The sequence below is a fragment of the Pelodiscus sinensis genome, chromosome 17, assembly GCF_049634645.1.
Source record: "Pelodiscus sinensis isolate JC-2024 chromosome 17, ASM4963464v1, whole genome shotgun sequence".
Lineage (NCBI taxonomy): Eukaryota > Metazoa > Chordata > Testudines > Trionychidae > Pelodiscus > Pelodiscus sinensis.
Window position 1 is genome coordinate 30,788,852 of NC_134727.1, and position 26,169 is coordinate 30,815,020.

At 43.1% G+C, this 26,169-nt stretch overlaps 1 long non-coding RNA gene across 3 annotated transcripts; it reads right to left on the bottom strand.

The window, feature by feature from the left end:
• Nucleotides 1–453: 453 nt before the first annotated feature.
• Nucleotides 454–26,169, bottom strand: LOC142818675 (uncharacterized). 3 transcript variants are annotated; one of them, XR_012896261.1, is made up of 3 exons: nt 26,037–26,169; nt 24,537–24,611; nt 454–579 (listed from the first exon to the last, which is right to left on the bottom strand). It is a non-coding gene; the product is annotated as an uncharacterized LOC142818675 (long non-coding RNA). The 3 variants fall into 3 exon arrangements; XR_012896260.1 differs by lacking the exon at nt 454–579 and adding an exon at nt 12,186–12,324; XR_012896259.1 differs by lacking the exon at nt 454–579 and adding an exon at nt 22,585–22,835.

Sequence of the window (26,169 nt, forward strand, 5' to 3'; positions counted from 1 at the left end):
AAGAACTTTTTTGTCTATATACAAATCAATTTGATTCAGGGGGTCCTGAGTGAAATTCCACTGCTACTTGGGTTAAAGCCCTGTCATTTTGTAGTGTGGAGTTAGGTAAAACCACAGAGCCAACTCAGCAGGTCTGAGTAATGCCATTTGGACATGTTAGCACAGCAGTGAGACCTGAGCCCTCAACCTTAAAACCAGGTATACAATGCCATATGGAAGCTCAAACACTGTTTTGGAAGTCCACAAGCTTGGGTCCTACAGATGGTGTAGTGTAGGCATAATGTGTAGTGCAGACATACTACAAGACATCATAAGAAGCTCATTTAGCAGGCTGAACAGAAAGGAACTTTCCCTTGCCTGAGCCGGCAGAAACTGTACCGAGTACATCTCAACAGGAGGTCATAGGCTGCAAGTTTTACAGCTGTGAGTCAAAATTTTAAATGTCAGAGTTTGTGTGTACTCAAAGTTTATAGAGGGAAAACCATGGGAGACCATCAAAATGACAACAAGGACCTTTTAAATATCTTGGCACACTTCATGCGATGTCAATTTCTTGTGAAATGTCTTTTAAGGTTGATCCTGCAAAAACAAATGAAACCATGATAATTACCATGTGGGCTGGTGGGAATCACTAGTGAGTAACAGGTTGCCAGGTCTTGGCACTCATTTAAAAGTAAACCCAATTATATCCTGCTTATGGTCAACAAAAGGAATTTACAATCTATATTTCATGTACAGGCAGTCCCCGGGTTATGTACAAGATAGGGACTGTAGGTTTGTACTTAAGTTGAATTTGTACTTTAAGTCGGAACTGGCGTCCAGATTCAGCCGCTGCTGAAACTGACCAGCAGCTGACTACAGGAAGCCCGAGGCATTCTCTGCCCCCGGCTTCCTGGAATCAGCCGCTGATCAGTTTCAACAGCAGCTGAATCTGGACACCTGGGACAGAGCAGCTGGGGCGCTGCCGGGTAGGTCTCCGCAGCACCGCACCTCAACGCTGCGGAGAACAACTCAGCAGCACCCCAGCTGCTCTACCCCAGGTGTCCCCAAGTCAGCTGCTGCTGAAACTGATCAGCGGCTGATTCCAGGAAGCCCAGGGCAGAGCAACTCTGCCTCAGGCTTCCTGTAGTCAGCTGCTGGTCAGTTTCAGCAGCGGCTGACTTGGGGACACCTGGGGCAGAGCAGCTGGGGTGCTGCTGGGTTGTTCCGGTAGCACCGCTCCTAGGCGCTACTGGACCAACCCAGCAGCACCCCAGCTTCTCTGTCCCAGGCACCCCCCAAGTCAGCCACTGCTGAAACTGACCAGCAGCGGCTGAATCAGGATGCCTAGGGCAGAGCAGCTGAGGTGCTGCCGGGTTGGTCCAGTAGTGCCGAGGAGCGGCGCTGTGGGACCAACCGGCAGCGCCCCAGCTGCTCTACCACAGGCGTCCGCGAGAATAGCCTGGTCTGCTGGGGGCTGGGGGGAGGCGCACTAGCTGCATCCCCCCCCCCCCCCAAGCAGACCACGGAGACGTGGGTGGCGGGACCGAGACGCGCCGCGGTGTCACCGCCCGGGTCCTCCGCAGCTTTGCTCCGTGTCTCCCTGGTCTGCAGACCAGGGTGCGGAGCAAAGCCGTGGAGGACCTGGGCAGTGGGACCACGGTGCGTCTGGGCGGTCCCGCCGCCCGCGTCCTCCGGGGTGAGGAAAGCCCCATTCGTAAGTACGGATCCAACTTAAGTCGGATCCGCGTAACTCGGGGACTACCTGTATTTGCAACTTCTGTAATAAAAAGTTAGGTGAAAAATAGATCCATACCCCCCACTTCCCCCAAAAAATCCCAATAACTGAGTCTGCCTGTATTTCAAGGGAGCGGTAAATTAATATATCTGCTAACTGTTAGTATTGAAGGGAGAAGAAAAAGAAATATTGAAGACCTAATGCCAGAGGAAACAAAGTTGTGATGCGAGAACAAGGCAATGAAACAAAATGACCCAGCAGAGACATTCAGAACCTCGGCACCAATGCATAACAAAGTTTCCTACCAAGGAGAGGCATGGCTTAGGCACAAGACTGGGAGACAGGACCTCCACAGTTCTAACCACCGCTCTGGCAGGAATTCTCTCAGCAGCTTGGGCACTTACATCTACACTGCAATCCAAACTGCAGTTGCAGCTTTGGTTGAGCTAGCTTGCTAAGAACAGCAGCATAGACTAGCCACTCAAATACTATCCTTCCCAGAACCCTGGATGTGTAGCCAGGCTGCTAACCCAAACTGGGCTAACTGAAAGGTAGCTTAGATTTGCCTACATTGGTGGCAGACACCCTTCCCAAATGCAGCAGAGCATTTCCTTTCAGGTACATTTTTCAGACATGTCTAAGTCAGTTCGGAGCCTAAATTCCATGGAAACCAAGGCTCCTAAGAGATTTAAGTGCTTTTGAAAATAGAATTCAGTTTTCTAAGTCACTTAGACATTTTTTGAAATTTTTACCCTCACTGGTGCCTCAGTTTCTCCATCTGGACAACAAGGAATAATATATTCGCCTACCATTCCAGGATGTGGTACGGGTTAGTTAGTTCATATTTTTATAAAGTGCTTCCAAGATAAAAATGTTAAATATTTATTAAATTACCTTTCACCATGGACATTAGAAACCACCTAATTACAGCAGGCATTCTGGCCTAATTACTTATTAATAAATTGGGCTAGACTGGAATCCAAAGTGAATTGACTCCCCTATAAGGACAGGTTGTGCTTGAGGAAATGGAAAGAGGGTAGAAAAGATGGGGCTGTGTAGGAACGGATTTAAAAGAAACACATGGTACATTTTAAAGTACAAGTCTTACATTCAACAAGAGTGGGCCGAATTCTACCTGCCTTGCTCACCTAAGTAATTATGTCTTAAGGGGCTCATCATCAGAGGGACTGCTTGAGAACTCAGCGTTCCAACTGACAAGAAATCTCTGAAAATCAGCCCCTTGATATCACCCAGAACATAGGAGAGAGTGAAATGCTAAAGAAGGGCTGAATTTTCCCATCAAATTTAATTGGTATGTTCCCAAATACTCCAGGGATCATAAGGTAACCTATGTGTATTAAAAGAAGTCATCAAAAGGTAGGATTGGCCCTAATGTAATAATAAGTAGCACATATCATGCGTGATGAATTACTGCTTAGTGTCAAGACTATACTACACATTAGAGCCTCCAGCAGTTGTTTATGTACCATGCCAACAGCAATATTTATGTTCACTGTTTATTCCAATTTCGGTTTTATTCCTCCAGTCTTTTTGCACGGTAAATTAGAGATGCAGATGTATTGTCTGGGAAAATTTCCAGAATGATTTTGAGGAAAGTGAGATTTAGTTGAGTTCTTTGATCAGGGACATTACCACCTGTAGCATTAAAGGAAAGTCCAACTACATGGAATTAAAAGGGGCTGGGTCTTTAACCTTAAAATAGAAGGGTGCGTCTAGACTGCAGGGTTTTTTCGGAAAAACAGCCTTTTTTCCCAAAAAAGCTTCACTTACATCTACACTGCTCTTGTGTTCTTTCGAAAGAAAATCAAAAGCTGAACAGCTTCTACATCTTATTATATTTATCTTCCTTAGAGGCACAGAATAGTAAATCACCACTTTGACACACTGCATTATTTGTCGAGCCCTGGTCATGTCAATCTACTCGCCCGTGGCAAGTAGATTGCAACCCAGAAGAGCCGGGTTCGGGTCATCTGCGCATGCGCAGAACGATCTGTGCATGCGCAAATCACCAGACAGTGTGGCTGGCAAGCAGGGCTCGCCGAAGTTCGGCAAGCCCTGGACATGACAATTTTCAAATAGCTACACTTAGATATATTTTTCATTGAGAGACTGAGAGGCACGCTCACGTTTTGAAAGATGAAATCCCCCCTCTCTCTCCCCTGATGTGGAGGGCTTGAAACATAAAAGTGATGGTGTTATTCTAGTCCAAAAGACGGCTCATTATCTCCCTTTTAAAAACGAGTGAAAAATGAGACAGAAGTTAAGGTCAACATTTCTGGAGTGTCCACTAGTTTGAGGTATTTCCTCCAGATTGAGATTCCCTGGGGTCTGATTTTCAAGGATACTGACCACCCACAGTGGAGGGCAGCAATTTAGCACCTCAGAGAATCGGGCATCCAAAATATAAGCCACCTAAAACCAGAGACTTCTTTTTAAAAGTTAGCTATGAATAAGTTTCCCAAGGGCACATAGGGTACATCTACACTGCACTGTAGGTTGAAATAAGATACACAATTTGAGCACTGCACATCTTATTTCAATCTAATTTTAAAATAAACTGCTATTCCAAAATGTCCCTGTAACCCTTGTGGAATGAAGATTATAGGGAAGTCAGAACCTATTTGAAACAACAGGCTGGTTCAAAAGATGCAGAATTGCTATTTTGGGATACACAGTCTAGACGTACACATGGTGAGCTAGTGGCAGAGCTGGCACTAAATACTGATTTCATGATTCCCCATCCAATGTCCTGCCCTTCAGTCACTTGTCCCTAACTCATTGCAACTGTAGGGGAAAACTAGCCACTGTATCTATAATGATCATGATACAAGTCCAAACATATAATTACAGCAAAGTGTTACATGCACCAAATTATTCATCTTTTTGCCCTATATGTATTAACATTAATTCTCATGAATTTGGATGGTATTAATGAGGATGTAAAATGCCCTTAAGAGAATTCTGGTGTAAATTAAAACATATGAATATAATTCATGAATAAAAGTGACTATGATGTGTGTGAATACTTAAAGTAAATTTAATCTCTTTGGCACAGGCAAACAAGAGAGTCATACAAGTATTTCTATTAGACTCAGATGAGGAATGAAAGTCATTTAACTGTATTACTATATCTTGTGTAATCTTATGTGCAGCACACCCAGAGGCTGTTCTGCAATGAACAGTTACCTTGCTTTTATCCTACTTCAGCTGATATTTTGTCAAGATATTTCCCTTCAGTTGCTCAATTAGGATATATATAAAATAAATAACCATGCATTATATATTTACATATATGTCTGTATGTATATAATTTTTCACATAAATACTTCAATATATGTAATATTTTAATGCCTTTTTTATGCCTACTCCCATATCAATTCGTCACCACTGCCAGGTATTAGTTTACAATCATGTGGGACAAAATTCCTAACCATTATAGTTCCAAAGGCTCAACACTTCAAGCTCCATTTTTCTCCCCTGTACCTGTGAATGTATGGCACTAGTCTCAGAAATCTTCATTCACTGTCTGTCTACTTGACAAAATGGTACTTTACAAAGCCAGTCCCAAGCCCCACAACTAACCCCATTATTTATAAACTGTCCACAGTACTCTAGATATATTTTGGACAAGAACGATAATGGCAAAATCCTTAACAGTTTATATTTTTAGCTTTCAACATCCTATTAACATGTGTCTCCCTATTTCTGACTATGGATGTAAGTAACTGATTAGTCGACTATACAATAAGCTTTTCCTTATTGGATAGTCAACACACTAGTCAACTAGTCACTTCTCCCCCCCTTGCTGCCTCTGTCAGAAAGAGGGAGCAAGGGGGGGGACAGAAAGGGGTGCTGGGAGTAGCCAACTTAAAAGCCGGTTCCCCACAGCTCCATGGGAGGGGGAAGGAGTGCAGTGGCAGTGGAAATTCCATCGACTCTTCGATTACAGGCAGTCCCCGAGTTACACGGATCCGACTTATGTCAGATCTGCAGTTAACGGGGTTTGCTGCCCGTCTCCCTGGTCTGCTGGAGAACAGCAGACCAGGGAGACAGGAAGCAAAGCCTCTGAGGACGCCAACAGCGGGACAGCCGCAGCGCATCTGGGCTGTCCGCTGCCCGTGTGCTCCGCGGCTTTGCTCCACGTCTCCCCAGACCAGGGAGACGGGGAGCAAAGCCAGGGAACACGCAGGCAGCGGACAGCCCGGACGCGCCACAGCTGTCCCGCTGCCGGCGTCCTCAGATGCTTTGCTCCCCGTCTCAGAGACCAGCAGACCACGGAGACGGGGAGCAAACCCGGGGAGCACGCAGGCAGCGGACAGCCCAGACGCGCCGCGGCTGACCAGGGAGACGCGGAGCAAAGCTGCGGAGGACCTGGGCGGCGGGACCACGGTGCGTCTCGGTCCCCCGCCCGTGTCTCCCTGGTCTGCTGGGGGGGGGGGGGGGGCGGCAGCTAGTACCCTCCTCTCCCCCCCCCCCAGCAGTCCAGGCTTTTCTCTGGATGCCTGTGGTAGAGCAGCTGGGGCGCTGCCGGTTGGTCCCGCAGCGCCGCTCTGGGCGCTACTGGACCAACCTGGCAGCACTCCAGCTGCTCTGCCCCAGTCATCCTGATTCAGCCGCTGCTGGTCAGTTTCAGCAGCGGATGAATCAGGACGTCTGGGGCAGAGCAGCTAGGGTGCTGGTGGATTGGTCCAGTAGCGCTGCTCCTCAGTGCTACTGGAGCAACCCAGCAGCACCCCAGCTGCTGTGCCCCAGGCGTCCCCAAGTCAGCCGCTGCTGAAACTGACCAGCGCTGACTACAGGAAGCCCAAGGCAGAGTTGCTCTGCTCCAGGCTTCCTGGAATCAGCCACTGATCAGTTTCAGCAGCAGCTGACTTGGGGATGCCTGGGGTTCTTAAGTTGAATCTGTATGTAAGTGGGAACTGGCGTCCAGATTCAGCCTGTTCAAACTGATCAGAGGCGGATTCCAGGAAGCCCGGGGCAGAGCAGCTCTGCCTCGGGCTTCCTGTAGTCAGCCGCTGGTCAGTTTCAGCAGTGGCTGAATCTGGACGCCAGTTCCGACTTACATACAGATTCAACTTAAGAACAAACCTACAGTCCCTATCTTGTATGTAACCCGGGGACTGCCTGTAGTTGATTCATCTAATTTTAATATCCCTACTTCTGACTTCATTTATTACTATTCTTCTCCTTTCTATTCTTCTGCCTGTTTTCTACATGCATCAGACATTCTCCAATTACATTCCTTTTTCCACCATCCCAGCCATAGGTAGTTTTTTTTTTTTTTTTACATATCTATGCACATAAATTCTCTGCTCAGAAATACCTAAATCTACTGCCTCTGGTTTGTTTTCCCATAACCAATGTACCTCTTTTTGTCTGTGGAACATAGACAGTACCTTCATGTCACAGCAAACCCTCAGGAACTGACTTGTATTTATATGCATGAACTTTAAGCGGCTGTGGGCCCCTTCCGCCGGTATTTTGCCCTTGAATTTAGTAAGAGCAGATTTAGGCCCCACAAATGGTTCGGGGATATTTGTGTGAGCAAAGTTGTCCAGAAATAAACTGTAGAGAACTAAATATACTGAGCCTCTTTGAATGCGACAGATAATTATAAGGAAAAATATCACATCAAATATAAAAACATAGAATACATTTCCAATCAATGTCATCAAATATCTATGGAGGATAAAGTAATAGGCTACATCTAGACTGGCATGATTTTCCACAAATGCTTTTAACGGAAAAGTTTTCCATTAAAAGCATTTGCAGAAAAGAGCGTCTAGATTGGCACGTCTAGATGTGTTCACTTTTCTTTTAATTGTATCCTTTGGTATATATGGCCGTGACTATTTTCTTCCACTATTTGATCTGAGGAAGTGGGTCTGGCCCACGAAAGCTCATCATCTAATAAACCATCTTGTTAGTCTTTAAAGTGCTACATACTCCTGTATTTTGTTTTAGATTGGCACGGACGTTTTTCCACAAAAAACACTTTTTGCGGAAAAGAGTCCATGCCAATCTAGATGCGCTTTTCCACAAAAAAGCCCCAATCACCATTTTCACGATCGGTGCTTTTTTGCGGAAAACAAATCTGAGCTGTCTACACTGGCCCTTTTGCACAAAAGTTTTGCACAAAAGGGACTTTTGCCTGAACGGGAGTAAATAGTATTTCCGCAAGAACACTGACAATCTTACATGAGATCGTTAGTTCTTTTGCGGAAATTCAAGCGGCCAGTGTAGACAGCTGGCAAGTTTTTCCGGAAAAGCAGCTGATTTTCCGGAAAGACTGGCCAGTCTAGACACAGCCATAATGTTTAACCCAGACCCAGTAGGTTTTTGCCACCCCAGATAATGAACAATATTCTATTTTGCTTAAGTGGTCAATTCTCTATCATCCCAGCACAAATCCAATCTAACCAGGATTAATTCAAAAGAGCATGATTTTGTTTATCCTTGTTGTTTGGACAAAGACAGTGAGGATATTGTAATAGAGTGCAATTCATTTTGTGTTTTCCTTATCAGCTAGAGCACTTATTCTGGCAGACAGGCTGGCTAAACTATGGATTTGGCAATGGCTTTACAGTTCCCTCTACTATGGAGTACTGCACCTTTTTGTTGTTGGTTCGATCTTGGGTTGGTTTGATTTTATTAAGAAAATTATTCCTGCTTTAGGATCACAATTGAAACTGCTGGCAAATCTATTTTATTTATTAGAAAGGAAAGGAAAATACTATTACCCATTTAAGTGTGATGCCTGAACTGTGCCTTTTCTTTCAGACACACAATTCATTAGATAATATAAAGCAACAGACCTGAATAATGTTGTTAGAGCCTTGTATAGAGTCCTCAGGACCAAATCTTGCAGCTCCCCTGGGTTGCTACTGAAAATACCTAAAACAGTAGAGGTGCTGCATAACAAGATTGGTGGGGAAGGGGGACTAGCAAGCCCCCCAACCCCACTCCTTCTGCTTACGTACTGCCCCCCCAGCACTACAGGGAGGTGGGATGGTGCACAGCCTCAGTCTCCCCAGTTCTGGAGCACCATGGAGGTTGGGGTCAGGCTCCCTACGCAGCCCAGGAAATGGGGGAGGGCAGGTAGCACGTGGACCCAACCCCCCTGGCCCAGGAGCACAGGGAGGGCGGGCACTCAGAGGCAGCAACACTCCATCAGCAGGCAATGCCTTCCCCTGCCTAGGATACCTGCCGACCCTGCCTGAGTAATACTACTAGGGTAGTTCTCTGTTGGAATAGCAGAGGTGTGATTAGTGGGTTTGCAAACAGAGACACCTACTGGCCCTTCAACCCTATGGGTGTCTAGAGGGGAAGACTTCTGGGATGCAGCAACTATGCCTCTTTGAATGTACCCGCATAGTCCCCTGCCTGAAATGCTCTTGCTTTGACTTTTCATAGGAGACAAGGAAATAACCCATAATAAGCAAACATCTAAATCAATGTAAAGAAAGCCAGACTGTGCTTTCAGATTCATGCCGGCTGTTAGTCTCACTGACTTTGATGGGAGATGTGAGCATGACTCAGAGCAGTATTTGGCTCACTCCTCTAGCTACTATTATTTATACTAGAGTATTTATTTTAGAATTATTTTCCCAAAATCCTACCTCAACTGGGAGTCCTGTCTCTGTAGGAAATCTCATTGGCATCCTTCCCTGCTGAACTAAATTTGTTCTGGTGTGTGTCACCATCTGCACCGTCTCAACGGCCTATCTCTGAAACTAACCATAATGAGAATAATTTGAAAAGAAACAGGAATCAGTGGTACACATCCAAACTAGGCTTCAGGGATCGTCTGGGCATAATCCAAATCTGCACATCTTTACTTGGTTTTTCCCCCTCACATTGCATTCCTTATTCCTTTTAGCACTTTGCCATATACTTGAAAATTAGTTAAACATAAATTGAAAACCTACCCACCCAGAATTTCAATGTGTAAAATCGTGTAGACATCCTACATGAGTCACCAGTAGGAGAAGATGCCTTAGATTCACTACACAGACCTCGTCACTGAGTTAATAAAGCAGTTATAGCAGTAGTAGGTTGTCATTTTGGGCATGGGCCAGCCACTAGAAGGAAATGTGACACACGTTGCCAGGAAGTTTCACAGTTATTGCTTACAGCAAAGGACCAGTGAAACTCAGAAATCCTGGATCCTATTCTAAGATTCAGAGGGGAGTGTGTACCCATTTGCTGCTGCCTCCCCAGGACTCACCCTTCTGCTCCAGCCCCCTCCAGCCCACCCTCATGTCAGCACTAACTCCCAATTCAGCTTCATGTTCAAGTTCTACCACCACCTCCCAGTCTCAGCTTCCCCTTCCTTCCTTCCTCAGTCTCTCTCCTCAGCACCCTGTCACACCCAGCACCTAATCCTTTCAATGCAACATTCAAGCCAGACTGTTTCCGTTTGTCTTCCCCTTGCAGTCTGGCCATCAGCTTAGGGTAGAGGAGCTGATTCAGAGCGCAGGAGAGACCATCCCTTGCTCTCAGATTTGGTGCTCAGTGCTATAGCAGCCCCCAGCTAGAGTAATGGCAGGAGCTTCACTAGACTGCCTATAGGATGCAGCATACTCAGCCTCTCTGTGGGACTGAGGCAAGCACACAGGAGCCATGAGGTACTGGAGCATGCTCAGTGCAGACAAGCTTTGGAGATGTTATCGGTCAAGCTCTACTAAGTCTATATTGAGCCTGTGGGAACGGAGATTTTAGAGGTTCGTGGGTAGGCCAAATTTGGGCAGATTTTCATGGGAATTGCAAAAAAGCACATCCTGAACACCAAGTCTAATCACAGGCTATATTACAAATTCCTGATCCCAGGCATGGGAGCAGTAGAGCTTCTCAACTATAGTTTTAAGAGTTTAATATACCAAAAAACAAACAAACATGTATTTTCCCTAATCCCATAATGACAAATAGAGGACTAGTTTGTAGAAAGTTTGTAAAATTCTTACCCAGGAAAACATCCAGCATGGACAATTTCAGCCTACACATTTAAAATTCACCAAAGTTATAAGCAACTGAAAAAGGCATCTTCTAATGTAAAGTGTTGAGGAACCTTAACTCTAGTCAGTGCATGTGGAGCTTATAATACTTATTAGAGATGCAATCTACCAGGGAGAAAGAAATTAATAGACTATGAATTCCTCTTATTAGAGTTAATATTCCTCCAGTGATTAAAATTAAATGACTGGTAGCGAAAGGAGAAAGGTGATACAACAATGAAACAATCACCATTAAATTAACTGTCACTTTAACAAAGTGCAACCATACCACACAAGATGGAACGGAATAAAGAAGACAAAATTAACCCTGTGTGTTAAACACTGACAGTTCTTCATATTGTCCTCTGGTGTTGGCACCCATCCGATTTGAAGCCCTCACTAAAACAAGTTGAAGGAACAGAATCAATTGAGAGTGTTGAACATTAATTTGTTTCGTTTCTGAGATAAGTACATCGCTTTAAGGAGGACATAAGAAAACTAGGAGGGCAGAGTGACAGGGAGATGGATTCATGCAAATCAATTGTAAGGCAAGTATAACAGCATGATCAAGAGTAGCCAGAACTGTTCTGCTAGAGAAAGCAAATCAGTCTAAAAAAGGGAAATTAAGTTAATTTAGCTCAAGTTAAAAATACTGACAATGACAGGGCACCACCATGCTTTGGAACAGAGTTCTTTATCCAAAGTGGAAAGAATGCAAAAACTTGAACCAGAGTGGGAATTTAACACACCTCACTGATTCATGAGGTAAAAATCTTGTATTTAAAAATAATTCTAAAAGGGTGCATCTGCACAGCACCCAAAACTCAAAATAAGATATGCAATTTGCATTATGTAAATTGTGTAGCTTATTTCAAAATAGCTCATTTTGTCATTTGGCGCTGTCTACACAGCACCACATTTTGAAATACAGCATTATTTCGAGCCATCCCTAACTCCTCATACAATGAAGTTTACAGGGATGGCAAAATAGCACGTCTTCTATATTTCGAAATAGTGAATGTGTTCAAGAGACACAGGGTAAACACAGGTATCCTGAAATAACTTTGCTGTGTAGACATACCCTTAGGGTGCATCTACACTACACTCATATGTCGAAATACGTTACACAGTTTGAGCTACACAAATTGCATATCTTATTTCGATCTAATTTAAAAATAAACCGCTATTCCGAAATGTCTCTTAACAGGGACGAGGTACATCTGGACTGTGGCACTATTTCGGGAGGTATCCCGAAATACCTATTCCACATATTTTTAAATAATGGGCTCACTATTCCAACGTCCCTGTAACCTCCTTCTACGAGGGTTAAGGGACGTTTCAGAATAGCATTTTATTCTGAAATTAGGTTGAAATAGCTCAAATTGCATATCATATTCCAAGCTAAGGGTGCAGTATAAATCCACCCTTAGTCACAATTTTTGTACCTCTTATTCATGAAAACAGGCTCCCTTCCCCAACCCTAGGTTCTGCTGTTTTTCCTTCATCTGCAGGGTACAATCATCTCCATAGAAGCCATTTGTGTTGCCACAAACACAGGATCTGATCTTCAGTTGAGGGGATTTCTGTGAACTCCTGAAAACAAAAGCTCCTGTTAGGATGCTAATATTTGCCACATTATAGAATGGGGAATGATTTATTTTTAAATGACACACAGAAAAGCTTATTTCCAACTAGAAGGTTTCCATGATGAACTAGGCGGGTGTTTCAGATATTCAAAGGAGAAGAAGCGCCTCAGATAATACATACAAACACACCTGCATCCTGCCGTGGTCAACTGCAAAAGGCCTGCAATTTCGGGCCCAATAGCGGTTGGTTGCTCAACAATTATATTTTGATCCAATCTTAAAAATGTCCTCTATTCCCTCGGAATGTATCTGGCATTGATGTCTATGATCCAAGGTTTTCAATGAGAGTTAGGCACCTAAAGACCTTTGAAGATCTGGTCCTAAGTTATCAAAGTGCTGTTACAGAAACTAAGCTGACTGTAGGACTCTGAAGGTACGGCTATGCTTCAGTTGGATGACCATGACTGGCCTGTGCCAGGTGACTTGGGATCATGGGACACAGGCTAAGGGGCTGTTTAACTGCAGTATAGAGGTTTGTACTTGGCTCACAAGCTGAGCTCAAGGATCCTCCTACCTGACAGAGGCCTAAAAGCCAGATTCCAGCAAGAGCCCAAACATCTACAATGCAGTTAAAAAGCCCCTTAGCCCAAGCCCTGTAAACCTGAGCTGTCATGGGCCAGCCATGGGTTTTTAATTGCAGTGTAGACATACTCTTTGCAGATATTGGTTTTGAAGATTCAATGAGCAGGCGTTATTGTCTTTCAGAACCATGTCCTCAGTGAGGAAGGCCAAATTCCCTTTAATTCTCTGCATTTATAGGGTATAGATTTTAGAACCAGTTTTGATTATGCTTCGGGATTCATGCCTTGCACATAGTGTCATTGTGGTTGTTTTCCTATAGTAACCATCTAGTGACAGTATGAGCAAATTCTAGGTACATAGTAAAGCAACAACCATTCCTTGGATCACAATTTACATTTCTAAGGCTGCATTTCTATGGAAAAGTTAATCACACCGAGCTAGTATTTATTCACACAGACATGTGCATTTACCAACTTCATGTACCATCTGTACATAGCAAAGGGGATTTTTTTTTGCAAAACCATTTCTATTAAATATGTGAAATCACATCAGTCCAGTGAAACACAACCACCCTATAAGAGCTGTCTAGCTTTTTGCTGTACATAAGGATGAAAAGAGGCCATCATTTCACATTTTAAAACTTCAATATAGATTTTTTTTAAAATTCTGTGCATACCATCTCATATTCTACATTGTCAGGTCTCATCAGCATGAACAGATAAGTTATGTTAGAATAATGTGAGCTCATTTTTTGTCTTGTAGCACTAAAGCCACCTTGACAAGAAACATCAATGGGACCTATTCCAAATCCCCTAAGGATATCCTGTATAATTCTAAGAAAATTGATTATCTTGGGACATTCAGCTTTGAAAAACCAGTTTAACCTTATGTCCCATCTAATGTCTGTCTAGCACTGATGAGATTTATGTACATCCTTAAAAACTTGCTCACCAGATAGGTTTTCAAGAATTTCCCTTTAAAAATAGGCTTTCTTCCAACTGTTTGGACAAAGAAGAGCTTAATTACACTTAAAGAGAATTTAATACAGAGGAAACAGAGGTAGAAAAGCCTAACAAAAGTTAGTGTCAAATTATACAAGCAATATGGGCACCCATTTATAGGCACAAGCAGGAGTTGAGTTTAGAGGGGATTTGGTGACAGAGCCAAATGTCACTAGTCAAACTGGATTCTTTGATTTGCTAGCAATTCCAAAATATAGTGGGAGTGGGAGATGGGAGGTGGGGGAATTAGTTTCAAGTCAAACTAAATGGTTCATCAGCCGCAACTAAGCTTTTCATGTTTTAAAAGTTGTAAAATAAAATAAGAACTTTTGAAACAAAAAGTTGTTTTGAATAAAAAAAACCCAGAAACTTTTAATTTAGAAAATATTAAAACAAAATGTTTACACTATTGGTGGGCAACCTGCGGCCTGAGGATTATAAGCGGCCAATCAGGATTCTATGTGTGGTCCACAAAACATTTTGTTTACCATTGCTCAGTCATGTACAGGGTTGCCAGATTCTGCTAGTTTCCTTTCATGTCATTTTTTCCCTACTGGCATTATTAAAGTGACACTCATGTAAAGCAAGGGCTTGTGAAGACAGGTGCATGCTCATTGCACACAACATTGATTGGAAGCACATGGGTTTTGCAGCCAAAGCACTGCGACAGATTCTAAGTATGCAAAAATACCTGATTCCAGGAGACCGGCTTGGTTATGACAATTTTGCAGTCCACTGGGATGAGGGAGGGCCATATATACAGCCCACTCACTATCCTACGTTGAGATATTCTCAGGTTTCTCCCCTTCCAATGCACACCACAATTTTTCAAAACAGACATGAATTGACAAAACATTTTGATGTTACCAAAATTAGCATTTTCCCCTGAGAAACATTCAGGCTGAAAAATGTAAAGAATGGGAAAAGTTGAATCAGAGTGGAGAAGCTTAACATACCTCACTGATTCATCAGGTAAAACCTGGTATTTAAAAATAGTTCTACTTATAAGTCATAATTTGTACCTCTTATTACTCATGGAAACAGGATCCTAAGGGTTTGAGTCAGCTACACTCCAGGGGCACATTGGGGGAAGCAGTTTTGAGAATGTAATCATGCCACTTAAAGGATCCTCCGAACTTAGACCCCAAATACACTTTGCTGTTTTCTTCCATATTTTTCTTTTAAAATAAATGGCAGTTTAAGAAATATTTGATTCACCATGTAAAGATTTGCTAGAATCAAACATGATGTTTAGGGTCCTCTCCCCCCCCCCCCTTTTTTTTTCCATTTCCATCCTTGTCCACCCAAGCTGTGCCTTGTACCATTTAAACAATTATTTTTAGTCACACACTGGAAAATTATTAAACTAATTTGCTATTTCCCTCTTTCTAGTCCTATGTCTTATAAGCCACAAATCTAACTTTAATTTAGTGGTAAGAACTATGCATCTAGCTGTTAGACGCTGCCGATGGTCTGGCTTGGAATTGCAGTGACCAGTCAGTGCTGTCCTACAAACCTTTCTCTGGATACTGTGGTGAGATCTCTGAGCCACTCTGAAGGGATTCATCTCTGTCTGGCCTCTAATATCTACACTGCAATAAAACACCCATATCAGCCAACATCATCTTGCAGGGCTTTGCGGATGCAAGGTAGAGCTAGGCTGGAGTCTGGGCAGTTGCAGCTCCCATTGGTGGCGGATCACCATTCTCCGCCAATAAGAGATGGTGTTCTGGTCCGCACCACTTCCAACAGCTCCCATTGGCAGGGAATGATGATCTGCAGGCAATGGGAGCTTCAAACAGCCAGTCCTAAGGACACACTGTAAAGACAGTATCTGGCGGTCCATCAGAGCTAACCCTAGCAATTGCCCACCCCCGTTCTACAGTATCAGATACAATAAGTTACAGTCACTAACAGCTCTACTTCTGAGGTACTTACTGTACTGCCCCACTCTGGAAAATAGAACATTACATCAGAGTAAAATGAAGTCACTGCTAACCCATTCAATTCTATGTGCCCTTTGGAGAAGAACTTAACTGAACATAGCCTGGCAGCCATACAGAAGACTGAGGAGCACTTCCAGAATTATCCTCAATTGATGAGCCTGCATTAAGTTAAAATAAATGAATATGCCCTGCCTAAAATTTTGACTTAGGGCAACTACTGATGGTATTTTTCAGGATGCTGAGTTTATAAGATAAGCTCCAAGAAGTGATGCTTGCCTGCATCTTCAATAACATTACTGAACCCTTTCCAAGGCAACTTAGACTGCTTATCGTGCACTAGTCAAGCAGAAACCAAGCACATCTCAGCCTCTGAAAAGTTATTTCTGCTTTGGGGATATTGCTGCATGTGCCTCTTTTCCCTGCTGTATTAAGGGGCAGCAACATTCCCTCTGAGTGACAGCCATTTTCACTCCCCATGCTACAGCAACAATGGAAAATTCCACACATAGACTGAAAGGTGAGCTGTATGTTACACTGAGATGTCAGATTTGGGGATCTTCTTGAAGCAAATCAGCAAACCAGAGAAATGAGGGTTGGGAGAAAGATAGAGCTATAAATTCCACTATTGGTTTTCAGCCTCTCTATTGTTCTTTGCTTTTTATATTTGCAGAGGAATAATACGAGATTAACTTATTTTCTTATCCTTTATATCGACACCCTTCTTTATTTTTTATTTGTTTGGTGGGATTTCAGTTCTCCTGTCTGTGGCCCAGATCCTGCTTCCAAAGGACTCTACCCTGGCGCAGGTGTTCACACCATAGGGCCTACTGGAACCCTGTGGAGATTATTTTCCCCTGACAAACACTTTCATTTCCAAGGACAAGAAGAGCAAGTGCTGCTTAAAATCACAGAAACTGGGAAAAAATATTTTTTGTCGATTTCTTTAAACCATTTCTTTGGATTTTTCTTCCAAGTTCTGCAGTGACTCATCTTTTCTTCCCCTTGCCCTAAATCAGGGATGGGGAACCGTTTTTGAGTAAAGGGCCACTGACCCACTGAAAAAAATCAGTTGGGGGCTGCACACAAGTGACAAGAAAAAAATCCACACCCCCTCCTGCAATTAGGAGTAATGGTAGTTCGAATTAGGAGCTTTAATTCCAACTATCTAGTCCATGCCACATGTAGCCGCGGGCAGGGAGTTCGAACTACGGGGCATTTAAAAATGGTAGCGCCCGGGAAAATGCAAATAAAGCCCGGGATATTTAAATCCCAGGCTTCATTTGCAAGTTCGAATGCCTACATTAGCCACCCTAGTTCAAACTAGGGTGGCAGTGTAGACATACCCTCACTGAGGTGACCCCCAACTGAGAAGAAGACAGACATTTTTCACATTCTCCTTACACACCAGAGCCTCGTGGGGCCCAGGCTAGTAGATTTTGTGTGCCCCAGGCCTGTGAGGGTCAGTGGGAGGCTCCCAAATACTGGGGAGGAGCCCCGGGTTTCGGAGACTGGATCGCAGTAAGGCAGAGGCCACATCCAGCCCGTGGCCTTTGGTTTCCCACCCCTGCTCAGGGTTGCCAGATGGTTTAACCAAAAATACAGAACCTCCCCCTTAAAAAAAAACCCACCGGGAAAAATATTCCGTTGAGAAAAAAGATGGGGAGACCAAAGTTGTTGAGGAAAAAAAAATTTAAAAAATCAGCATGGTACCTTTAAGAAGAGGCTTTTTTGCCGGCGGACATTTGGTTTTTCTGTTCCAGCCATAAGACAAGCCCCTGGGGAACCAGGTAAGTGGGAGGCTGGTGGGGGGGGGGGGCATCTGAGGGGCCTGGTGGAGGGCCTGGGGGGCCCGGCAGGGTGCCCAGAAGGGGCCAGGGGCTGGGCCCGGTTGCTGAATATGTCATAGGTTTGTCAGGTGTTTGGTATTTTCACCTCCTGGCAGGGGAGGCGTGGGGGGGAGGAGGGGAGAGAACAGAAAATACCGGACATTTCAGGTGGCAACATTATGCCCTAAATACTTTTCCTGTCATTCTAAACATCCATGTCATTTATTGTAATGACACAATAATTGCCAGAGATCTATTGAAGTGCTTAATACAAATGTATAGCACAAAGACGCCTCCCCTGCACAAAAAAAACCCTTTATCGAAGAGCCATCCTTAGCTCTGTTTATTGCCCAACAGATGTTGAATGTTGATATAATCGCTCATGAAATCTTACATGGCAATTTAACTGAAAATTGGATTGGATGTGAGCCAGTCATATGGACTGAAAACTGGCTAAAGAATTATAAAAAGGGTTATCAGTAATAAAAGACAGTCTATAGATTTTAGGTCCAAAGCATACCCAAGGTCAGATCTTGTAGGGAAAGTCTAGCTCTAAGCAGGTGTAAGAGCTGGCACTGACCTGAGAATATAAAGAAAGCCCGTATAATTTCCTTTCAGATCTCATGTATCCAGCAGACTGATGTAGCCTAGAAAAAAAGAAGGCCTTTTCAGAAGCAGAGAAAATTGTAACATTTGGGGAAATTAGGGAAATGTGAGGGGGGAAAAGCATGGAAAGTTGGGTAAAATGTGAGAGGGAGCAAGGAAAATTGGTGATAATGTGAGAGGAAAAAAAGAACGAATTACAAGGAGGGACCAACTGCCATCTGACAGAGGGAAAGAGTCTTTGAGACAATCATACCTCTGGAGAAAGTGAGGACAAGGACACTGCAACACCAATTTAAAAGAAACTGACATCTGAGCATAATCTGCAGATCAGCAGCACTGATAGTGAGGCCTCAGAGATATGCAGACAGCTTCATCCTCACAAATCACTGCTTCATATTATTGCCTGGGGGTGGCTCTGGAAGTATAATTCCTCTTTAAAAACAGCTACAAATATTTGCTACATGGATGGTGAAATCCTAGTGAGCCAAAAATGCCCACAGTCATCCTGACTCAGATCAATAGGCCATGTAATCTGTTACTCAGCAATAACCAGTAGCTGATGCTTCAGGAAAAAGGGAGGGGAAGGGGGAAAGGGTGGAAATATACCTCTCCAGCAATGCTGCACATGACAGGAAAATCCTCCCTGAGGTTTGCAATTTGATGATTGCTGTCTTAGCTGACACACCACTGCAAATATTAATATAGCAAAAACCGTGTCATCCGGCACTTTTACCAACCAGAAAGCTCTAGAAGCCGGCATTTCTGATTTCTGCCAATAAAAATCTTCTATCTAGTCACTGGGACTCATGCCAAAGCTAATTGGAATTAATGCCAAAGATATTTGGGACCTGAGTATTTCCAAGAGCAATTGGACTACAGTTGAAGAAGAGCTAAAGAACCTTTCTGTTTGTATCTGCCATTGTGATTGGTCGGTTAATTATTCAGTGTATTGTCTTGTGTCAATGCTGCCCTAACATTATAGCATCCATATAACAATGGAAAACAGAGGAGAGAAGTGTAAGAGAGTTGTTAACATTATACAACTGAAAATAGATATTTATATGTCTTGAAAAGGACCAAGTGTTCTGTTTGCAAAAGTGTTTTCTGATGAAGATGAATCTGAAGGCTTTAAAGTAAGAGTTAGAAAAAACACATCCTTGAAATGGTGAAGGATACTTCTTTTTTACATCCAATCAAACTTCCTGAAAATGAGATAGTAGAAAGGGTTGAAACTGACAAGGAGGGGGAAGTGACCTCAATACCAAACTAGAGAATGTTCAGAATCAAGTCAAAGGACATTTATAAAGTCAGTGAAGAAGAGTTTAGCACAGAGGACAAAATAACTCGGGGAAAACCTGCTTCAGCTTTTGAGACAATAATTAATTTGCAGAAGGGCAGCCATGTTAGACTGCCCAGGAGGTGATGTAATTGCTACTCTGCACTGTACTTTTATGCCAAAAAGACAGAAGACAAGTGAGCAAGCTGCTATCAGGGATTTATTCAAAAAACATCTTCCAGGCTGTATCACTGGGTCAGTACAGATTCAGCCAGGCCCACCAATGTAGGGAAGGAGGTAAAGGGGGAAACTGCCCAGGGCCCAGTGATTCAAGGAGATGTGCGGTTCCAGCTGTTGCTGCAGCTGTGGTGGTGCCTAGAGCCCCAAACCATTTAAATTGCATGGCATGCTCCAGGCAGCTCTTAGGGCTGCCTGGGGATGCTGTGCAGCATGCTCCAGGCAGTGCTGGTGGGTGCCATGGTCCAAGTGATGCTGTCCTTGGACCAATCCCTTCCACCTGAAGCCTCAGCCCTTCTGGGAGCACGGAGCCAGGCCCCACCTTGCCCAGGGACTTGGCCTCCCCTGGATTCAGCCCAGTCTCCTACACCTTCTAGATCTACAATGATAATTGATGTTGATAATGCCGACTAAGCACAGCGAGATCCTGACTTGACTTCGGAATCGAAGAAAGATTTTGTTCAGTATAGTCTTAGTGTTAAGTGTCTGGGTGTATGCCAGGCACTGCCCTTAATTATAGGAAGCGTCATAAGAACCTACAGTGTAGAAAACTTTACCTGTATACACCTAAGCGCTTCAAGAAACCAGCCACTCTGCAGTGCAGTACTACCACTGGATTGGCAAGTATCTGTGTACTATTTTATACCTTATTCGTTTTATTGTATTCTAATTATTTGAAGACTGGTATTTACTGGCAAGTATAACTCTGAGTTAGCCAGCATTTTTGACTCACCAGTACCACCCCCATTCCTCCAACATGCCAGATAACAAAGCTTTCACTGTGATCATTAAATGACAACACTTGGGTAGTAGTGCAAGACCAATTGCATAGCCTAGCACTTAGAGAGCAGACCAATGATTAAAGTACACTAACCTCTACCATGTAGTACAACTGGTCCAGGGCACACATGTGATCTACCAAAAGCCCACCGGGGCAACCACAAACAAGGGAAACAACATTTGGGGATCATTTACATGAACAGTGATTATTCATTGGACCAATAGCACTAAAGGGAAGTTTACTTGCCATGGCCCTGGCGCCCAACCATGTAACTGCATTGTTGGAGCTCCTTCCTGGATACTGCCCCCATCAAGCAATGACCCTACACTGAAGCCTATGTGAGCCCCGGTCTACACTAGGGAGTTATTTCAAAATCATCCCTTTATTTTGAAATAATAAGCAGAGCATCCACACTACTACACCTGTTATTTTGAAATAATGGAATGGTTATTTTGAAATCCGTACCCCGCTTTCCTCAGGGGATACCGCTTATTTTCAAATAGTAATAGAAACGTAGCCGTGTTAGTCTGGTGTAGCTGAAGCAAAATGCAGGACTATGTAGCACTTTAAAGACTAACAAGATGGTTTATTAGATGATGAGCTTTCGTGGGCCAGACCCACTTCCTCAGATCAAATAGTGGAAGAAAGTAGTCACAACCATATATACCAAAGGATACAATTAAAAAAAAATGAACACATATGAAAAGGACAAATCACATTTCAGAACAGAAGGGGGTTGCGGAGGGGGGGAGGAAGGAAGGTAAGTATCTGTGAGTTAATGATATTAGAGGTGGGGAAAGTTAGATGTCTGTGAGCTAATGGTATTAGAGGTGATAATTGGGGAAGCTATCCTGGTAATGGGTAAGATAGTTGGGGTCTTTGTTCAATCCGTCCCCCCGTCCCCCCCCCCCGGGAGAGTGTCGAATTTTAACATGAATGACAGTTCAGAGGATTCCCTTTCAAGTGCAGATGTAAAAGGTCTTTGTAGAAGAACGCAGGTGGCGAGGTCGTAGAGACCTTTCTGGTTGAAATGGCAAGAAATGGTTTTTTCTTTGTGATCTTGTCTGATATCTGTTTTGTGGGCATTAATCCTTTGGCGAAGTGTCTGAGATGTTTGTCCAATGTACATAGCAGACGGACACTTTCGGCACATGATAGCATAAATTATATTTCTGGATGCGCAGGAATATGTGTTCTTGATCTTATAACTCGGTTAGGTCCAATAATAGTATCAGCAGAATGAATATGCGGACAAAGCTGGCAACGGGGTTTGTTGCAAGGGAAGGTACCAGGGTTGGTATTAGTATGGTATGTCCTGTGGTTGTTGGTAAGAATCATCTTGAGGTTAGGTGGTTGTCTATAGGAGACTATGGGTCTGTCTCCCAGAGCCTCTTGGAATATGGTATCCTGTTCCAGTATAGGCTGTAGTTTATTGATAATGTGTTGGACAGGTTTAAGTTGGGGGTTGTAGGTGATGACAAGTGGTGTTCTATTGTTGGTTTTCTTGGGTCTGTCTTGAAGTAGATGGTTTCTAGGTATTCATCTGGCTCTTTCAATTTGCTTTTTTATTTCTCTGGGTGGGTAGTTGAGATTTATAAATGCTTGGTAGAGATCCTGAAGCTTCTGATCTGTCAGTGGGATTAGAGCAGATGCGGTTGTATCGAAGGGCTTGGCTATAGACGATAGATCATATGGTGTGTTCTGGATGGGAGCTGGAAGCATGTAGGTAACTGTATGAGTCAGTGGGTTTTCTGTAGAGAGTGGTGTCTAATTTTCCATTGTTGCCAGTTAGCAGGTTTCTCAGAGTTCCACAATCATGTCTTGTTTCAAAAATAAGCATCCTATAAACATGTATATGAACTCTCATATTCCAGATGTGCTTTATGTATAACATCTACATCTTAAGAAATAGAATAAGGAAGTCTAAAAAGAAGCACTAAGACTTTCTTGTACGTCTTTCAATATTAATTGATTTTATTAATTATAATTAATGATACGTGATATAGCATGACTAACATTAGGGGAATGATTCTTAGGAGTCTAATTTACATCTTCTACGTAGAATTTAGGCCTGTATGAAAAGCTCATATTGTGCTTCCTCCAACACCAGATGAAGTCAGTGGTACAATATTCATAGATTTCAAAGGGGATTAAATCAAGATCATTGGGAGAAATAGGTTTCTCACATATCTTCCAAATCGGAATCCATTTAAGTAGAGTGTAGATTTCCAGAAAAACAGAGCCCAAGGTAGCAAGTACACAGCTGAAAAGTAGGAATGGACATCAATGGAACTGGAGAAATATAAGTGCTATTCAGTGCTTAATTTGTAATGAAAAGGGTCCCAGAACTCAAGCAATTTTTTTTAAATTCACATTGGATCATTTACATTGGATCCAGCCCAGAGATGCTAGGGCTATGAAATGCTAAGCCTAGAGATACAAGGACTCAGCTCTGACAAGCCCTAGCGCAAATTAAGCACTGATGCTGTTTGGCAGGGAATACGGCAGAGCTAGTGAAAACAAAATAAAGCTGGAGGTTAGTTTTGCAAAATTTTTCACCAAAAGCTGGGGTCGGCAGCTATAGAGAGGATTAAATCATTAAGGCACGAATCATGACCCACATTGTATGTGTTATCGCTAGCTACTCTACAGATAAACTAATAAGGTTGTATACTAATTACACCCCCTTCCATGCATCTTGTCTTTCTTCTTCTATGTCTGAGACAATGATTTATCCAGGGTCTCCTCAGAAGTCTGGGCAGACCAAGGAATTACACCTGGGTCTCTTGAGTCACAACCAAAGGCTCTTCTCACTGGATCACCCTTCCTGTCACCTACCTGCATTTTAAAGTCAGTTTTCACTATTTCTGTCACTTCTTGCCATTACTTTAATGCTGCATTAGTAGAACTTTAACTATATAACTCTACAAACAAGCAACATTATTCTTAGGCCATATCAATATATAGGAGCAATATCATAGCCATAGATAGGTTTTTTTCCTAAAATTACAATCACTGTATTTGTTCTTTGCTGAGGTTCACTTTCTTAACCTTTCCTATCATACTGTACCAGCACTACCGCCAGTGAGACATTAAATCGAAGACATTCGGCTACCACCTTTCCTGTTTCAATATTTACAACTCCTTGTTAGATGACAGCTCAAATACTAGGAGCTTAAATGCTAAATAAATGAGCTTCAGTTTGATGGGACACAAAATTAAAGTACTTGAAGAAAAAGGTCATAATGTACCGTAAGTTACACTTTAAAGAAGGCATTTAGAAAAAAAACCCTGCCAACAAGCACAGGGGGAGTGGGATCTTGCAGTCACTTAATGCTCTCACATACTGAGAAAGTCAGAAATCTAAAGTACAAGTGGTGGAAGTTAGCATATAGCGTGTAAAAGGAGCTGTCAGAATAACAAATGGCTGTCTGAAGCAGCCAGAAACTACAGCAGTAGAGCAGATGGTAGATAGGATTAGAGAAACTCTCACTGACTTGCTGTGTGAAACTGACTTTGCAAAAAGCCACCTCTGGAATGATGATTCAGGTAGCAAGTTAGTGTAGCTACAAACAATGCCCAGCCTTAAGGCAGGTAATGAGAAGAGCTGAGTGGAACTTACCAGATGGAACCTTTCCCCCCCATCAGAAAATCCCAGTTTGTTCAAAGAAAGATGTTTTGTGGAAACATGTTAATTGAAAATTTTATTTTGTGTGGAGGAAGCATTTTGATGTGATCAAAACATCCCATTTTGACATTTTCAATTTTACATTTCAAAATGTAGGTCATAAAAAGTAACATTTTTAAAATGTCAGAATCTGAATGAAATTGAAATTTTTCATGGGATAGGAAAACTCATTTCCTGCCCAGCTCTGTTCATAGTTCTTCCAGTCCTGTCCCCATTTTTATTGCTTTTTTCTCTGAACTCAATTCATTTTGTAATTCAGTGGCATAAAAGACCTACCTTAATGCAGAGTGGTTAGAGATTTGTTGCCCCCTTGCAGAATGCTACGTTGAGGAAAACTCAAGTTCTGAAAACCTGGAAATGCACAGTTAAAGTTAACTCTACCCTCTTCCAATAATCTCCAATACACACCATTAACACACATATGCTAACTCCAGGCTGCTGAAATGATCTATTCAATTATCAAAATAGTGCGAGGGGGAGGTTTTAAAAATGGCTGGTTTTTCAGTTTTATGCATTTGCAACAACTAGCTCAAATGACCCCAGTTTTGGGTAAAATCTTTTGTTTTCCCCTATTTCATAGGATTTAGAAAGGTCAGCCTTTAAACAGAGGTTGTGACACAGGCTTAACTACAGTGGCACTACTATACCACTATAATTAACCCCGATCAACTATATCCTAGGAAGGTGAGATACCACTTCTAGTGGATCATGTGAGTTTCTCAAGAGCCTCTACATTGTACTCCTTGACCTTCTTCTATATTTGATCTTAACACAAGGTAAGGACTTGTGGCCACAAGGATTAAGAAACTTTTTTCTGATGAGATTTTATTCTTGAAATTTAGTCAGTGAAGGATAGCAAGTAGTTTTTCCTTTCAAAAACTACTCTGAGAGAATCTAAAACCGAATTGCCAATTTACCCCAGGTTATTGACATGTTTGTTAGGCTGGGTTAAACTTTAAAAACTTAGCAGAGAAGAAATAGAAGCACTTTAAGTAAATAAGGGAATAAATTCAAGGTTCCTTTGTCCATAGTGACCGATAAATGTTCATTTTGTTTGCGATAGCCAGCATAATGTTATCATGAGGCAATTCCAAAAGCCAGGTGCCCTGAAACTAATTGATATTACTTATTAAAAAATGGGATTAATGTGCCACTGTTTGTTTTTTGCCTTCCCCTATCTGTGTACTCATTTTCCTTCCCTTTTGTTCTGAAATATTAATTTGGTATGAGATACCAAAAGTGTCTCCCTTCTTTATTTGTTTATAATAAAAACCTCCTCTTTTACACTTCATGAGTGGGTGTCACAGGGTACACCCCTGGCATGGGATGCGCCCCCTCTCTTACGGACCCGTTGCCCGCTCTATCCAGGTGAATACAACCCTAGTAGTCCCAACATAAAAGTCCACGTCCCTCTATCAGGATAAATACAGCCTGAACAGTGCCCCATAAAGTTCATGCCCCTCTCTTAGGGTAAATACGACATTACCAGTCTCACTAGGAAGTCCATGCCCCTCTATCAGGGTACTTACGGCATTAGAGGCCTAGCCTCTCCTAGCCCAGGGTTTGATTATCCAGGGAAGGGAAAATGGGTGGTAGGAGGACCCAGGCCCTCCCTCTCCACCTGGTCCCAGCCCAGGGCCCTTTAGGCAGGGCCTATGGCTCCTACCCACTCGGCAGGGGATCCATCCGATACAGGCCGAGCCAAACTTTGTATCCTTTGCCCTGGGTTGCTTCCTACCGCGCCCTGGCTCCCCTGGGGCCCATTCGCATCAGTACCTGCCGGGGTTGCGGGTGCGCTCCTGCCTCCCTGGGGTCAGCGGCTGCTGGCTCTGTCTCCGGGTCAGGCATGGGTGGCAACTCCAGTCTCAGCTACTGCAGAAACACTGGCCCAGCCTGGTCTGCTCCCTCC